This window comes from Ascidiella aspersa, chromosome 3, assembly GCF_963924565.1.
Source record: "Ascidiella aspersa chromosome 3, kaAscAspe10.2, whole genome shotgun sequence".
NCBI classification, from domain to species: Eukaryota; Metazoa; Chordata; class Ascidiacea; order Phlebobranchia; family Ascidiidae; genus Ascidiella; species Ascidiella aspersa.
In genome coordinates, this window is record NC_139449.1 from 5,078,474 (window position 1) to 5,097,449 (window position 18,976).

An 18,976-nucleotide genomic window follows, 5' to 3' on the forward strand; every position below is an offset into this window, starting at 1 on the left:
GACGATAGATTCGTACGCTGCACTTTGGTGCAACGGGGCAACGGGAGAGTCGCAGGCACTTCTTGCCGAGCGACGATAAATTCGTACGCTGCACTGCGATGCAACGGGACAACAGGGTTCGCAAGCACTTCTTGCCAAGCGACGATAATTCGTACGCTGCACTTCGGTGCAACGGGACAGCAGGAGTCGCAGGCACTTCTTGCCGGGCGACGATACTTCGTACGATGCACTTCTGTGCAACGGGACAACCTCACCAGCTCTGCAAGACGGGAGGGATACTTTGAAAACTTTTGTAGAAATCAAGCTTTGCAATACTCAGCACTTCTTTCTATTATTGCTTGCGTCTACAAGGACAATAGCGAACGTACAATTTTCGCACGGTACAAAGCAAAACAGTAGAGAAATCGGTGCAGGTTTTCTGTAAGGCGAAAAAGGAAATTGTTAGCGCACAATACTTCATATATAAACAAAAAGGTTGCGAAAAATAAAGATACCAAAGGTTGATGTCTGGCGTGTATAGTGTCTTCAGTAATATGCTGGTGATGACTTTCACCAAGCACCGCAAAACAAAAGCTTTATACAGCAACTAAATTACCCTCAAAGGCTAGAAGAAGCTATTGCATAGCATTGCATTAGAAGCGCGCACTACCACGCCTAATTAAGTGAGATCTAGTGGAACACATAATGTTTGTGTATGCACCATTCATGAAATGTTAAGCTGATGATTGAAGGCGGACGTTTATGGAAAATATTTGGAAGTGATAAACAACAAACCTGCATATACAAAGACTTTTTGTGTATAATTACTTGTAATCCTTCAACAACAAACTGCCACCTCAATAAATGCCAACATTGTAAAACAAATATTGTGAAACTGGAAGAAACTCTTAAGAAATATTTTGAAGATGAAGGAATTGATCAAATAACTTCAAAATTGTGGTTGACAGTGGACCGAACACATTAGAAACAGTAATTAAAAACTTAGATGACTTTGTTACAACATATTTGGAAAAACTAGTTTGCAACATGACTTCATCGCCAAACAACAATCACTTTATTTGAAAAAATTAAAAGAAAGTATTATCTGAAACCGCAATAATAATTGCAGACTTTGCAGAAAATTATTCTTTTATTCTCCAAGATGCTGGTCAAGGCTTTCATTGAACCAATTCACAGGCAACAATCCACCCATTTATAGTTTATCACAAATTTGAAACAGAAGCAGACAAAACGCCCAACCTTAAACATGAAAACTTCGTCATGACACTAATAATAATAATACAGTTCATTGCTTTCAGCGAAAAGTCTTGAAGGGCATTTTTTGCACATGGCAAAGGACCATGTGACGGGTTGGGTGGGACTGTGAAAAGACTGGTTGCTCGGGCAAGTCTGCAGATACAAACCTCAAAAGAACTATATAATCGGGCCACAACAAATATCACAAATATTAACTTTTCATTTGTATTGGAAAAAGAAGTACCCTTTATTCCAGACAAATCTTGTCAGACTCACATCAAGGTTTTTGAATTTTCTGCATCATTGGATTATCAGAAGGTCCTGGTTTGTGACATTGCCTACAAACAACTATTGCATTGGGATGAGCTAAGGGGGTTTGTTACCTGCAAATATAACACCTGCATTTTGGACCATTTGAAGGAATCAGATGAAGTGATGGTCACTTTTCTACATCCAGCTGGACCTTCCAGATCTTTTAAATATCCGAAAAACAAAGATGAACTTGTGGTTCCTCGTGACAACATTTTGACTAAAGTTCATCCATCAACAGCGACTGGAAGAACTTATCAATTGACATGCAAAGAACAGCAAAATGCATCACATGTCTTGAATATGTAAAGCAAAAATAAAATACAGAAATGTTGAGTGAAATTTTTTTTCATACTTGCCATTTTATTAGGTCCACTGAAGATAATAGGCAGTATGTAACAATGAAAACAAATATAACTCACAAGTGCCCATTTTAACGTTTACATTTTGTTCGATTTTTACCACAGAAGAGTTATGTTAGATAATTATGCTCAAAATATCCTTTTTAGTCCTTTAAGGTGCAAAATTACCATTCTAAGGATGCATAACATTTTAATGTAGCTTTTGTACATATATGGCTGGTTTTATGTAGGAACAGCGCCCTCGAGTGGAAAATACGCATTTTATTTAAACCTAAATAACTTTGCAAATACACAACAGACTAGAATAAAATTTGGCACACATCTTCAAATAAAGGTCCTTTACATACATACATTCCTGGAATCTGAGAGTGTCATGTCAAAAAAGCAACTTTTTTGTGTTGATTTGACATGGTTTGACTATGACCAACCCAAAATGTAATTATGACAAAATTATGCAACTTGCAAATAACAAAAGCTTCTGTGTAATGAGAAATTTGCTGCTGTCTTTTTGGTGTTATACGTGGTTCTATTGAAGTTTAGGATTTAAACGAGTTGTAGCCTACTTTTAAATAGTTGGGCCCAACTCTTGCAACAATGCGATGGACAAACTCCTTCAACATCTTGCTTTTTGCAATTGAGATGACCGGCGGTTGAGAACCACTAATGTAGAGCCCTGCTTTAACGTAGTAAACGCGTTACGCCAAATTTCGGGCATTGTGACGCGTAATACGAACGGTTAGTGGTAAACAACAAGTACGCCCACAAAAAATAATATTAAATACAACATAATGTGTGCAACCATGTAGTTAGCGCTAGTGATGTTGTACACTGCAGCATGTAATAAAGAGAAAAATAATTCAAAAAGCTATGGCGGTAATACTGTACAACACACATGGGTTTAAAAATGCCTGAATGATACTTTGTGAAGATCCACTTCCCACATAAAATAGGCAAATTGAATAAAAATTTGGTTTTCTTTTAATATTTGATGTAACATATAAGAAATGAATTGCTGTTAATGGGCTGAAAAGTTGTTTTGCAGCAGCTTCCAATTGTGGTAAATTTATTAAATAACTTCAACCATACAGCACTAAAATTAAAGCTCTATGCTACAACCAATCCGTGTAATTGCTTCATAGGCTAGAAGGGAAGCTGAATCTCCCCCACCCACGAGACCCTAAACCGATGATTGCTTCTGGTGCTGCCTTGATTAGTGGTTGTTGTAATTCCACTTCTTGGGCAACGTTAAGCAGTTCGGCTATTACCTCACTTGTCAGTTCAATATTTGACATGTTAATAGACATAGAAAACTTTTTTTTTTGTTTTTAGAAAAATTCCTGCATTAACTGAAAGGCTGAATAAAATACGCAGGTCAACAAACGACATGAATACTCGTGTTACTCATGCGTGACGAGACCCAGTGAGCCTTCTATATAGTTAGTATTCTATGGTGAAACAAAAGTGACAAGCATAAATTAAATAATGATGTTAATATTTCAACTCAAGTTGTGGGTTGAGCATTTTATAATATGGGGTTTAAATGATTAAAACTTTATTCGAGAGAAGAAAGAGAAAAAAAACAATAAATGCTTGCGCTGCCGCTGTTAAGGTCTTCAGAATTGTCGACAAACTTGACCAATCGCTCTGGTGACAGCATGTTTACAAAAGACTTAAATTTCCGATAATTGGGACTTCCCGTTCCGAATTGGTGTGATAATATTTAACGTATGATTCTTTAAGAGAACGGTATTCCAAGTGTATTTTTTTTGGACGATGTATTTATAGAGATGTTTGTTTTTTTGCTGTTTGGCGATTAATTAAGTTGAAGTTTGCATTTTTGGGTAGTTTTGGTTATACAATTTCCTGTTTATGTTTTTTGACTTGAAGCCGAGGTTATATCTGCTGGCCCATGAGTGCCAGAAATCGGAGATGGTCAAATTTTTGTAATATTTGAGCTGCTCGAGTTGAGCAGCTTCGATTTTGGCTCCCCACCTTCCTTTATTGGTGCGATTAATTTTTTCCTTGCTACGGGTTCCATAGAGAGTGGAAACCACAAAAAGCCAAATATGAGGGATTGAAACTGTTTAATATATGTTTGCCTCATCGTTAGAATTCTTGCTACAAAGATACTTGTATCAGATTTATTTTGCCAAAGACCGAAAGGTTTCTATATTTGTGAATTTGGATTATTTTTTTAATTTTATCAATTTGTTTTGGCCAGTTTAGCTTTTCGTGGTCTCCACTTTCCCGGTAGAAGATGCCTAAAAAAAAACAAAGACCTAAACCAAAACACCACAATGGGAAGATAAATGGAAATCCAAGGACCTACAAAGCCCCAGACTAACTTTGTGAAAATTATGAGTGAGGTAGATCGTATCACTCGACTTTATCTTGTTTCACCCCTTTTCGAACTTTGTTTTAACACGTTTGTAACTTCTTTTCCTTAAAATAAACTAAGTAAAAAAAAGCCGATGATTTCGGCAAGACAACGACTGTCACAGCCAGCAAATAGGAAAAAAGGCCACTACTACTTAGACCAGAATTACACTGAAAACCGTTGTAACTTTTTAACATGAGCTAAACAAAGACTGCAAACAACCTCTGAACACAGGGCTGCTACAGCCACTAAATTTGTACACTCCACAAACTAAAGAAAATTATTTGAAAAAATTGGAAAAACTCGCAATCGCAAAAAAAGCATCGCGCTCCCTTTGAAATCGGGTAGTTGGTTGCTGTAATCTTTTTTTTATATTATTTATTGGTTAAGAACAGAAATGAAAATACAACGAACGACGAGGTGAACATGTAAAAACAAAATAAGGCGAGGCTATGACAGGTAGTGGGCGAAAGAGATTTGTTTCAGTTATGCAATAACAGTTGATTCATTGTACGTAGAATTACAGGTAGCGGGTACATATACATGTAATATTGCTATGACAGGTATTGTGTTAGCGAGTATACGAATATTGTACTAGGCGAAAGTCGTTTCAGTTATGCGGTAACAACGTAAAATTACAGGCAATGGGTACACACATACATGTAATATTCCAGGTGCTTGGTGTGCATTGTACGGGTGTATCGTCCGTCTGCCAGTTTTTCATACTATGGATTCACTAGTATATTTGGAGATGAAGATAGGTGTATGTAGCCAGCTTGGCAGTTTGTAGATAGCGTTGTTGCTACGCACGAGCATATACACAGTTGTCGCTTTAACTTTAATGTTCAGTCTATTATTATGTTTTTTGAAGTGAAGGTAGTTTGTAGTTGGGCTATATTTTAAACCATAACCCTTGAACATATCCAGTTATGCTTTGGTTAAGGCGGGATGCCAGCCGGGGCTCTTAATTGTAACGGGATTTAAGAGTTTCGATTAAATTATATTGTCGGGGATTCGAAAGTGCCGGCGCTTTAGCTACTCGGCCAATAGAACGGTTAGTTAGTATTAGTAGTTTTTGCTTGCTTAAGCTTCGTTGAAATTCTGTTGGATTTTGATTATATAGGGTTGCATAGTAGTCGGGGAGGAATGTGTGTCCGTATTCGTTTATGGTTGTTTGGTTGAGGTTTGTAAAGATTTTGTTAGTGATGATGTTACAGTGGTTAAGAAGAATTAATGTTATCGTTGGGTCCATGACAAAAGTTTTTCTTTGTCCTGTTGATGTTCGGATTATGTTTCGTTAATTCCTGAAGTCGCCCCATTTGTAGCCTTGGTGAGCTGTTAGGTAAGATGCCTCTCTTTCTTGGTTGTTATAGATCTTTTTTGTTTTCTTTCGTTGAGAAATATATGTGGTTCCAGTTAATTGATTTTGTTCCATTTTTATGTCTGTCGATATTGCTTTTGTTGGATTAGTACGCCGTACGCGGTCCTCATTTTGTTATTTTTCTAAAAAAATTCTTCATGTTCTTGTTGGATTTTGTTTGTTTCATTTTGAATAGTGATTTCCGAAAAGGCGTGAAATTATGTTACAGATATGGTACGGCTGCGTTGGCGTGATCGTCTTTTTTAGATGCATTATTTTTTCCATTTGGGCAGCTGCTATTTTTGTTTCGAGGTCTGGCATTTTCAGTCCTCCTTGGTTTTTTATTTTGTTTATTTCTTTTATTATTTTTTTATTCGGTGTGATGATTCGTGCGATGTGGATGGTTTGGGCTATCATTAGTGTATTTATGATGTGTATTCTGCTGTAGATGGTTAGTTTTAGTTTGCTATATTTGTGTTTTGTTTTTGCTTTTGTCCAGTTAGTATTTATTAGTGAATATTGTAATATATGCCTAGAATTTCCGGTTGAATATTGTCCAATTTTGGGTCCAGTAGAAATAAGTTTACATAACCATTTAGCTTGTCTTGCCTTGTTTTATGGGTGCAAAACTGTGTGCCTTTGGGTCAGAGGCGATTTTGAATATATGATCTTGGGTCCATTCGAAAGGAATCGGGAAGAGGGTAATTTTGGTTTGGGGGAGGGCAGGCTCTGGTGACAGAATGCTAGTGAATGACTTAAATTTAGTTCGAATTTCCCAATATGTTTTATTAATAAATTTCGTTTGATCCCATATATATTCATTTTCAAAATCTTGTTTTTTCTTTGCTTTAATTAAGATTATTTTAAAAATGTTGGCTAGTTTAATTATAAAGGGGTGGGTGTTCCTTGGGCTGGGATGTTATATCGTAGAATGGATGTGGATAATAGCCTCTGTCCTCGAGGATGAATGCCTCGAGTCTTCGGGCCAATTGTTTAACTACTTAGGTGTCTTCTTCGCCTCTGCAGAACTTGTAATGCAGTTTGAATACCCTGCCCGTTTCGTTTTGCAAAATTTGGCGGTTCATTTTGAACTTACCCAAAAAATAGCCTTTTTGTGCTATCCGATAATTGACTTCCCGTTCCGAATTGGTGTGAAAATATTTAACATTATTATTCTTTAAGAGAATGGTATTCCAACTGCATTGCGAGTCCCGCAGAGGGAGGTCGGTGGCAGTGTATTTTTTTAGACGATGAATTTGTACATGTGTTTTTGTTTTGCTGCTTCCCAGTTAAAGTCATTGTTTGTTTGGCTGTTAATTAGATTGACATTAGCTATTTTGTTAATCCATTCGGGTTTGGTTTGCAGCATTTTTGGATAGTTTTGGTCAATACAAATTCCGGTTTATGTTTTTTGATTTAAAGCCGAGGTTGTATCTGGCCCATGAGTGCCAGAAGTCGGAGATGGTTTCTAAATTTTTGTAATCTTTGAGCTGCTCGAGTTGAGCAGCTTCTATTTTTGCTCCGACATCTGGCACCCATAGGCCGCTTTCCTTTATTGGTGCAATGATTTTTTTTCTTGCTACGGGTTCCATGAAGAGTGGAAACCACAAAAAGCCAAAAATGAGGGATTGAAACTGTTTAATATATTTTTGCCTCATCGTTAAAATTCTTGGTACAAAGATGATTTGAGACATGACGAGGGCTTGTATCAGATTTATTTTACCAAAGACCGAAAGGTTTCTATATTTGTGAATTTGGATTATTTTTTTTAACTTTATCAATTTTTTTTGGCCAGTTTAGCTTTTCGTGGTCTCCACTCTTCCCCGTAGCAGATATACCTAGTATTTTGCAATCCTTTTTAACGTATTCTGGGTATACAAGAGACACCTTGTGTTTTAGCCTTATGGAAACAGATTATTTCAGTTTTTTCTACGTTTACTATTTGGTATTGTTGAAGTTTTGATAGTGTCGGCTGTGACGTCACAGTTTCGCGTGGCCCTTCGGGCGCGCTTCGCGCCACCTAAAGGCTCACTGTGACGTCACAGCCTAACTATCGAGCACCGAGTTCGTTAAAAGGGACAAGCGAACTAGTATGCAAATGAAGTACGATGTTGCACTAAACACTGCACTAAAGTTAGTACAGAAAATGCGTACTAGTGAGTAGTACAGGTTAGAAGACACTAAGTTTAGTGCAGTACTTAGTGCAGGTAAGAAAAGGGATATAATATGCAAATAAGGTAAGTTTAGAATCATTATGAGGTGGAAGTCGAGCAGTAAACTAGCGACAGGAGGAATAACAATACCTGGGCATCCCCACTGCGGACCGTTCAATGCCATAGGAGAAGACACGACTGGACCGCTTGATGAGGCTTGCAAACAACACGACAAACAATATCAAGAGTTGGGTAACAAAGCATACTGGACATTTAATTCTGCGGATAGTAATCTACTCAGAGATAGCGCTGACATTCCTGGCATTAGTAGCACTATCGTGCATGGTGTGTTCAAAGCTAAAAAAGCAATACTACCTCACATGCCCCCTGCGAAAAAAGCGCGAACTGAGAAGAATTGGCCGCAGATACAGAATTACAACAGAACAAGGCCATCAGGAACAGCTGCAACAACAACAACCACCGCCGACATACCAAGAGACAGCCCTGTAGAAAGCCCGATGAATGGGGCGATGGAGGATTTATCCATCAATTCCCAATCACTCATGGAAACTGGGGAACCAACGGCTAAGCGCGCAAGACTATCGGAGACTAATAGTACAGGAGTTGGGGGAAGCGGAGGAAGATCAGCTACAGTGCCAGTGCCAAGAATGCACCCAGTGCAACCAACAGTGCAAGTCAAATGCAAAACAAAAGGAGTCCTGTGGTTCTACACCAAAGCAGTCACAGATGCCAAAGGAACTTTCAAACCATGGAAAACGTGGGTGGATGGTGACAATTACGAAAGCGTTTCGCTGCCTGGGGCAAGGGCAAAAATGATAGTACACAGCGAAGTAATCCATAGACAAATGAGTGCACTACAATCAAAAGGAACAAGCCAAGGAAGAAGATGGAGAGTATACGGGCCAAACGGACTAACAACAGGAACGGAACTATCACAAGTAAAGTTACTAGCACCAAAATACACCATGATGAAGTTCGCAAACTGGAACATGTACCTATGGCCGGCAGGAGCACTAAACAACAACAACGACAATGCACGAAACATGCCAATAATGTTACTAGACGTGGCAACACAAAAGACAGGATTCAATCATCGATTAGCATTCGACTATGGATACCAATCAACAAACTCAGCAGACATACCAGAATTCCCATTGGAAGAATACCAAGACTGCACAAGATATCAATTGGGAGAATCATTCACAAAAATAAAACTGAAATTCCTACAATCGGACACCCATACAATATGCAACGACGCAACACACAGCACCAACAAAACCATAGCACAATACTACGAAACACCATGGTGGGAAGCCAGCACGTGTCAAGCACCATCATGCCAAGCAATAACAACACAAATGCACGTCTACGACCAGTCAATCAAAAAGGAACTACGAGCAGTCCAATACACAACGGCAACAACGGGATATACGGACAAGACGGACAACTTCATTTGCATACCGTATACAATGGAATGTGACATCATATTCGCAAATCCATTCTAGCACTGCACTACTTATGTAGTACGAAAAATGTGTATTAAATATAGTGTAGTACTTAGTGCAGAAACTGTGTATATATGTTCTCGCAAATAAATATATTTCATTTGAAAAAAATGTTTCCGAGTATTGACGTGATAAGAAACATAGCAACCAATTACGTTAAACCTAACCCACTTGATACTGCATTTCAGAAAACGTTAAGAACCAATAGGTTAACAGACGACTTACTGATAATCTATCATAATGAATGGAAGCGAAGAAACTGCAAAGAATTACAGAGGCCGAAAGTGGGCATTCACCACGGTTGCTGGAAAAGTTGGAATAACACAAACGGCACGCTACACGATCTATGTCGGCCCCCAGGAGAAGGGGAATTCAAACATACCACACCATCATGGGATGTTCATCATGCGGAATCAGGGGGGAGCACAACAATCGCCGGCAATAACGAAGAAGAAAGTAGCAGAGGAGCTAAAAAAGAACGGGTTTACCTTGACCTATGTAGCGGCTGTAAAGAACCAAGCAGAGTGGGTGCGGTACATGTACAAACATGCAGAGCCAATAGAAATACCAGAAGAAGTAAAAGAATTTATGAAGAAGGAAGGGATCGGCAGCAGCAAAGGGCCAATATCAAAAAATAGCAGAAGAGGTAGCAGCAGAATACGAGACAAAACCCAGTATGAATGTCTACAAGGAAAGGTTGTTCCAGCGCGATTTCTCTTTTCCGGAACTCCTGGCCAAACGAGCCTACAACCAGGTTCAGTTTGGGAAAAAGAAAAACAAGTTAAAGCGAGTACTAAAAAAGTTATCAAAGCATCAAGTACCAAAGTGGACTGTGAAAGAAGCGAAAGCAGCCATATACAAGATCATTAAACAGGCAAAGAATATAGAATTCAACAACGACCAGCTAACAACAGATGAGCTACTACTAGTATTGATTCAAGCCGGACTCGAAGCAAGAAGTGAGGCAGGGGGAATAGAGTATGCACCCCACATCATGCTCCATGGGGTGGCTGGGAAAGGAAAAACATTCCTGGGAAAACTATTTTTCCCGGTAGAATATGCATCAATCCTAACAAATGACTCACAAGGGGTTGGACAAATGGCACTACGGTTCAGGCACAAAGTGCTAAAAGTGGACGACGCAGGCAACGCCTTTTTCAACAACGATGCCCTGCTGGCCGCCGTGAAATTTATGCACCACAATGCGTGGAGCGCTAAAACACACGGCGACCGGCAGGACAACGAGGCGACCTGCGCGTTCATAACGACAAATGCTCAACATCCACTAGTAAAGATGGCAGGTTTGGAGGACATGGCTCCTATGAGAAGACGCTTTGTCACAGCTGAGTGGACGGAGCAAAGTGAAAACCCAGATCTAGGAGCACAAAAAAGAATCACCTCGGACCTAACAGATGAGTTACTAATGGAATTAACAAAAGAAATAGTGGATAAATTAGAAAACAGAGAAATGGCAGTACAACCATCACTCATAGAGATAGCAGAATACGTGCGGAAGGTGGCACACCTTATAGACGAAGATACAAGTGATGAAGAAGAAGAGGAAGAAGAGGGGAGCACACAAAGTAGCACCTCAACAAGAGGAACGAAGAGATCAGTGACGAGCGACGACGAAATAGAAGAACCAGCGGCCAAGACATCACGTGTTGAGAATGCCACGGGCTCGGCCGCTGAAACAACTATCGAAGAATTCTTCGATGATGGAAGGACCTGTGAACATAACGGGTGTCTGGCGCAATGTAGATAAAATTTGAAGTCGGGACAAAATCCTTCACTGCTTGTAAAAACGAATTTAGCCAGCAATTGTTAGAAAAATTAGGAAGGCCAACAAAATTAATAGATTGAAGTGTTTTTTTGTCACATCGTAACGAATTCTGTATAACCGAATATAAGATCCACATGTACAAATTTTTTACATCAAAATCACTCATATCATGTTTAACAATATTACAACAAATGTAATCTACAACAAAAACGCCACAACTAGCTAGTACTATCATTCTGTTCCACACAACTTCCAATATTTACCACAACCTCACTATCTGAAAACTTCTGAATAATTAGCAATAAGTTATGGTTTATATCAAACATCAAAGAAAAACTGTTATTGCGGAGTTTATTACTTTTATTTAAATATAGGCTGCAATGTTGTGGTCAAATTTCTATTTAGTTTACCGTTTATTATTTCTTCGACTAAAATACTTTCCAGACAACCAAATTCTGTAGAATTTACCAAAGAATTACATAGGCTTACAGTTCAATATAACAGTCTACAACTTTATCTGTAAGCCAACCAATTTCATGAGTATGACTAACCACAGATGCAAAAATTGCATGACGAGTTTCACCGGTTGGATTAGGAGGGCAAAGAGAACATAAATCAAACCATGAAACCGATTGATTATTGCTAGCTACAACAGCCAGGCTCATTAGGCAATCTTTTGGACAGTCATGCCAAACAAATGTGGAAACTGGTAAAATTGGATTACTAATATCACATTTTTCTGGTAAAAAGCTAAATTGTGGCATAACAGGAGTTGAAACTAAATTTTGTTTCGGATTGTCAAGAATTATAGGATCAGGATTTTTGTATTGAAGTTGCTTTTTACATTTATCAGAGGAGTAAAACCCTTTAGCGATTTGTTTACCCTTTTTAAATTTAGATTGAACCACAGGAGTTGAATGAACTTACTGATTCATTAAACATCTTTGACAACTTTTTCATTTTTATTTTGTCCGAAGCAAATAATAATGAATCTGCAAACATTTTTTCCTGAATTTTAATAGCATCATGATATTTAACGACAAAATCATCAATTCTAGCCATCCGTTTACTATTCAAATAGTTTTTTTTTACATCACCAAAGTGTCCCTCAATTACCTTGGGTTGCATTGCTTTTTAAAATTGTTTGAAATGTTATTTGTTTTAAAACATCACATTTTGCTTTGTAAGTTTCATACCAGTAACTTTGATTTGAAGTTGATTTTCCTGTAACAATATGACGTGACAAATCACCAAGCAAAAGTTTAGATGTTGAGCTGAACTACTTTTTGGCAAAACTTTGGGTCAAAATAAAAATTGGTAGGTAATTCTTTATTTTTAATGGAGTGCGAATGATACACATCTGACTCTAAAAATAAATCTAAACGTTGGTTAAAACAATTGAAAAAGGGGGATTTTTTCCTTCTATGGTTTCATCAAGTGCTTTACTGGCAAAAATAAAATCAGAATTATCATCAGAAACAATATTCTCAAAATCATGGTCAGTGCTATCATCTTCAGCACCACGTAAATTTGGGGATATAAGAATGTAATAATGTCTTTTGACATTAGTGGATGCATACCTGCAATTGGTTAGCACAAAAAAGCTGTAAACTATTATTTCTTTTAATTTTGTAAAGCTAACACAAGAAAACATCAAATTTAGTACATAAAGAAAGTCACGACAACAATTTTTATTTGTTACATTTCTAATGCAAAATATCGATGACTATAGCAGTTATGGACAACAGTTTTTTGCATATCTGTTTGTATGGGAATGCCACTGACAATACGGAAAAACGTTCATAATATTCTAACCTTGATTCTTGGCACATTGCTTTAAGAACCCCATTCCACATAGCCATAGAACCATCTACAATAATTAATGAGGGCTTCCGTGTCTGATGGCATTCTCGTAAAACAGAAAACAAAAAACTTTCTAAAAAATGACTGATGCTTATTGCATCATGACATGATGACACCAAAGTTGCAACTGGTAGTGGAATTCCTCCTTTTAATGGGTTACGTATTAGAAGAGTATATATATTTGAAAGTTACTGAAGCCATTTTCTCGATGTAATATGCTACCAGTTGCATCCAAATAAACAATATCTTTTTGACAAATTTCAAAATATACCTTAATTTGTGGTGTGGAATATAAAACAACCATAGGTGGAGTTTGCTGAATTTGCCTAACGAAGGGACGCCATTCTCTACATGCTCTATCCAAGTTTACATACCATAATTTACTTATTCTGTGTTTTAGATTTGCTTTACTTCTAATGTTGTTCAAAACGGACTGTGACGGCAAATATGTATGAGATCCCATGTAGCGTTCTTCTATAGTCAAATTTTTATATAGTTGTCTATGTTGTTGCAACGCAGTTTGGCCCTGTAATGATTTTTCAAGTTGCTTTCGAAATTCCCCTGTGACCCTTCTACGCTTTTTGCACCGTATTTTATGATTTCTGTTCCCATTGATATCAGCCTTTACTTAATCCGCACTTGAATAATTAGGATGTTCACCATGCATTCGCAACAATTTTTGTGGCCACAATACAATTTTATTGACCCCTCTTTATAAGATTTATCTGAGCTGTTATGTGTGTCACGCCATCCCTCCCTACCAAATAGTGACTAGAAATGGGTACACACTCACAATAAACACTTCTTAACTTAGTTAAAATTATATCCAGACCGATTATCAACCATCCTCCTCCACTCTTCCAGTGTCAAATCAAATTCTTTTGTTTCATTTAAAGTTTTAGTAAGTTTACATGAGTCAAAAGTGGCTTTAGGAATTTTAGCCAAGTCACACAATACGTCCTTACTTATCCAAGTTGGTAAATCACAAAAATCATTTGAACTGGAAGAGTTTGAAAGAGAGGCAGCATCAAGTTCAGCAGACAAACTAGAAGTGCAATTAAAGGTGTTTAAATCATCAGTTATATTTTTTGCATCGTTTTCATGGTCACAATTTTCGGTTGTGGCAAATTTTGTCCCTTCGTTATAGCTTACATCAAGCAAAGTAAAATTATTCAAATCATTACCGGTACAATAAACAGAAATGGGTGGATGGTGCATCTTTATACACCTTTCCCTCACACAACAAATCTAAATATTGCCACCTTGACTCGGGATAACTACCTGGTGAAGAGTGTTTAAAAACACATGGTGGATGGAACCAGTTCTCACAGGTTCATTCGACCAGGAGGTCACCCTCTTAAGGTTTTTGGCATAGACAATGTAATATATCTTTATCGAAATTACCATCCAACAAGTCTGAACTTATGTTATCATTAAATAAAATTTTACCAACATTTAAGTCGACATTAATATTACTTGCAACATCAGTTTTGTCAAAAAAAAGATAAGTTAATGTCCATATTATTACCATGACTATTTGTCTAGAATCAAATTATTATGACCATAATTTTTCTCATTAGCTAATTCAAAAGCAACATTATCCTCAACATCCGATATCATTTTATGATCACTACCAAAATCTATTAAGGGATGAGAAAAACACATGTCTTGGGCAACAGATATAGACTGCTTGCCTTCACACACAAGGTCAAGCATATGCCATTTGGATGGGGGAGATAACTGGATGGTGAAGCACCTTTAAATATACATGGGAGGTGAAACCAATTTTTACAGGAGGAACATTCTACCATGGCCTTTGGCAAAGACAATACAACAAATTTATGTCATTCAATGAAACACTTAAGCTGTCTTTGAATTATTTTTACAATATTTAACGGCAGTTGCATATGTAAGTTTATATTATTTTTACCCAGTGTTGGTATATGGTCTTGGCCAGTTATATTTTGTTCAACAACTGATTGGTATTTTTTGTATAAACTCAAAACACATTTAAGCCTTCCTTGGTAGGATAAATGCTTGTTAAACCATGGTTCTTTAGCCAGAAACAATTTTGCGACCTTTCTATCAAGAATTGAACTGCCTTGGGAATGTAAAAATGTTGCAAGAATGTCAATTTGGCCCTCCAGTTTCATTTTAGGATTACCACCTAATCTAACAGAAATGCAATTTACTTTCTTTTTACAACAATTAATTAGATGTTTCTTGTGTTGGATATCCTTACAATAAGAACAATAAATCTCACCCACATGTCTTGCTGTAATAGCATTCAAGAAATAAATCTTGCACAAAGAACTCAAACAAAAATGCAAAAACATCACATAAAACATCAAAAAAATAGAAATTGTTTTCAAAACCGCAAAAAATCCAGACGCCGCTAACATCACTTCATTAATAACGTATTTGAACTGGACCAAAAACAGACAAACACACAACTGCCCAAAGAAACTTGCCAGTCAATATGATAGACAACTGCCTTACAAACCCAACCACAACAGAACACTGGAAACACAAAAATGAACAAAAATATTAGACGAAAAGCACCAAGGAAAGTTAAACCAGAAAGAGTGGGAGGAAAGGAAGGCTTGGGGCTCTTACGAGGTGGAAGCCAACTTGACAGAGCAAGCTGGAGGAAAAGGAGGCTTGGGGCTCTTACCCACAACCCCCCAGTCTTGGAAGTGGAAGCCAACTTGACAGAGCAAGCTGGAGGAGGCTTGGGGCTCTCTTACCCACGACCCCAGCCTTGGAAGTGGAAGCCAACTTGACAGAGCAAGCTGGAGGAAAGGAAGACTTGGGGCACTTACCAACGACCCCAACCTTGGAAGTGGAAGCCGACTTGACAGAGCAAGCTGGAGGAAAGGAAGGCTTGGGGCTCTTACCCACGACCCCAGCCTTGGAAGTGGAAGCCAACTTGACAGAGCAAGCTGGAGGAAAGGAAGGCTTGGGGCTTTTACCAACGACCCCAGCCTTGGAGACGGAAGAAGTGGTGGTCGCCAAACATCCGAAAGAGAAGAGTGGGCGATACGACGCTTCGATCGCGATCGCTTGCCTCAGCGAGGGGGTGCAAGTTGGGGTCGGGATGCCTGGTAACAAAAACAAACAATGGAGCCGAAGATAATTTCTTAAGTTTGAAGTTGTTTGCATTTGTGAATATAATACATACCGCACGGCGAAAATCGCCACTTACCAATTGCCGTTTAGCATATATTCTTTTTAAGAAGATTAATTTGTAAAAGTCAAATGACTTCTCGGCGAAAGAATGAGAGTTATATTGGGTTTTTTAAGTTTTTTTATTGATGTTATCTATTCAAAAAAGTAGGAAAAACACAGCATATTTCTGGTTTGAATCCGCCAGATAAATTATATGGGCCGAAAATATGGGCCGAAAATTTATTTTCGGGACATATCTTGTTTTGCCGCTATTCTTTTTTGGTTTCCTATGGTATGTTTCAGACCGATTTTTGTCCGAAGCTATATAGAAAAAGTAGACATCGTAGTACCTTCAAATTTTCAGACATGGCGTAGAGTGGTATGTAGGTGCTTTGTAAAAGTTTATGAGGCTGCACCCCCAGGGGCCTTTGCTTGGGGGCTAAAAACCCGAAATATTGCGTTTTAGCACTTTGTAGCTAACGACTGCCATCTAGCAGCAGAAAAACTTTCATACAGAATTCGTTCATATTCGCTTGCTTTGTCCAGCTTGCGAAGCGTCGAAGCGACTCACCGCCTGCTGCGCTTTATTGTCCCGCGCGTGAGACTTTCATTGTGCGAAGTTGCACGTCCAACTGGGCTCGTGCGACTTGCATTTTAAAACGAGGCTTCTCTTTAGTAATATTACTTAATGCTGTTAAGAAACAACTTATTTTACCGCCGCAAATTTAAATGCGAAATCTGGTCCAACATATCAACACCAGGCCTACACAACTTAAAATTGTGTGTTGATATGTTGGATTGGAGTAACATACTATACAGGTGCAAATAGCAAATATTCTTCAAATCGTATTTCATCGTATTGTCGCGGTAATACAAAAAGAGGAAAGGCCGTGAATAAAGTTTCACCCACCGTACAATTAACGCATTTTCGAGTAGGGATGTTCAAAGCAGAATATCAGCGACTCATATAATGCTTGCTTTCAATGCGGCGTTATTTTTTGGGGGGGCGACCAATTACTTTGTGATAAACTTCGCCTAATAATCAAGTGTCAATAGGGTGTATTTACCGCCGCAAGTTTAAATGCGAAATCTTAAGGCAGTCTACGCCTCTCTGTTAGCACCTGTCGTGCATCTTGCTCCAACCAACATACCAATATCAGGCCTAAACAACTAGCAAAACTTTCGATTTAATAGTTTGCGTATTGAGAACATAATAGTGTTTTTCATATTGTTTAAAACTACAGATTTAAAGCCTGTTTTTACAGTGATTGCTCGGCCCAAGCCATGGTAAAATATTACCGAGTAAAAGTTTGCAAAAGTATAGCAAACCATAGGCGTTAAACCATTTTTAGTCTTTAAGAGAATAATAATATTTGCTTTTCAAACACGAAAGCTGGTCAAAATTTAATAAAATGACCATACGCATTATCTACGTAAATTCTATTTATCATATATATGTTTCGATCATTCCCCAAATTCTACGCAATATTTGAACCCCTTTCGCATCAAAGGCATAAGTTAAGTGGGGAGGTTTTCGGCCCATATCTGTTTTTGCTTGCAGAAACAAGTTAAGGAAAATAAAAAACAAAATATATAATATAAAGTACACAATACAAAATATTAAAAAAATAAATAAATAAAATAAAGTAAAAATTGAAAATAAACACTAAGCCCTGTAAATATACCCCCTGACAAAATATACAACAACCGCACCCCCGTCTAGTTCTTTTTTGGTTTCCTATGGCATATTCAGACCGAATTTTGTCCGAAGCTTCATAGAAAAAGTATACATCGTAGAACCTTCAAATTTTCAGACATGGCGTAGAGTGGTATGGAGGAGGTGCTTTGTAGAAGTTTATGAGGCTGCACCCCCAGGGGCATTTGCTTGGGGGGCAAAAACCTGAAATATTGCGTTTTAGCTCTTTGTAGCTAACGACTGCCATCTAGCAGCAGAAAAACTTTCATACAGAATTCGTTCATATTCGCTTGCTTTGTCCAGCTTGTGAAGTGACGAAGCGACTCACCGCCTGTTGCGCTTTATTGTCCCGCGCGTGAGACTTTCATTGTGCGAAGTGTTTTTTGTTTTTAAGCACAAATGGGCTACGGAAAACCTATTTCGCTGAAAAGCATATGCTTATGTTGTTAAGAATACTTTCTAGTAAATTTTTAGGAAATTTTAATGTGCGGTTAGTTTTTAAAAATTCGACCAAATCTACCCCCAAACTTTAATTTTTTTTGTTTTTAAGCACAAATGGGCTACGGAAAACCTATTTCGCTGAAAATATCTGAATGACCAGAGTGGGAGAGAGACTATACTTCACTTATCTTGTTAAGGATGTAAATTTTTAGGAAATTTTAATGTGCGGTTAGTTTTTAAAAATTCGACCAAATGTACCCCCCAAACTTTAATTTTCTTTTGTTTTTAAGCACAAATGGGTTTTATTTCGCTGAAAATATCTGAATGGCCAGAGTGGGAGACTATACTTCACTTATCTTGTTAAGGATACTTTCCAGTAGTTGTATGTAAATTTTTAGGAAATTTTAATGTGCGGTTAGTTTTTAAAAATTCGACCAAATGTACCCCCCAAACTTTAATTTTCTTTTGTTTGTAAGCACAAATGGGCTACGGAAAACCTATTTCGCTGAAAATATCTGAATGACCAGAGTGGGAGACTATACTTGACTTATCTTGTTAAGGATACTTTCTAGTAGTTGTATGTAAATTTTTAGGAAATTTTAATGTGCGGTTAGTTTTTAAAAATTCGATCAAATGTACCCCCCAAACTTTAATTTTCTTTTGTTTTTAAGCACAAATGGGCTACGGAAAACCTATTTCGCT

At 37.8% G+C, this 18,976-nt stretch overlaps 1 pseudogene; it reads right to left on the reverse strand.

The window, feature by feature from the left end:
* Nucleotides 1-12,000: 12,000 nt before the first annotated feature.
* LOC146158193 (uncharacterized) lies at nucleotides 12,001-13,273 on the reverse strand (annotated as a pseudogene).
* Between the last annotated feature and the right edge of the window lie 5,703 nt (nucleotides 13,274-18,976).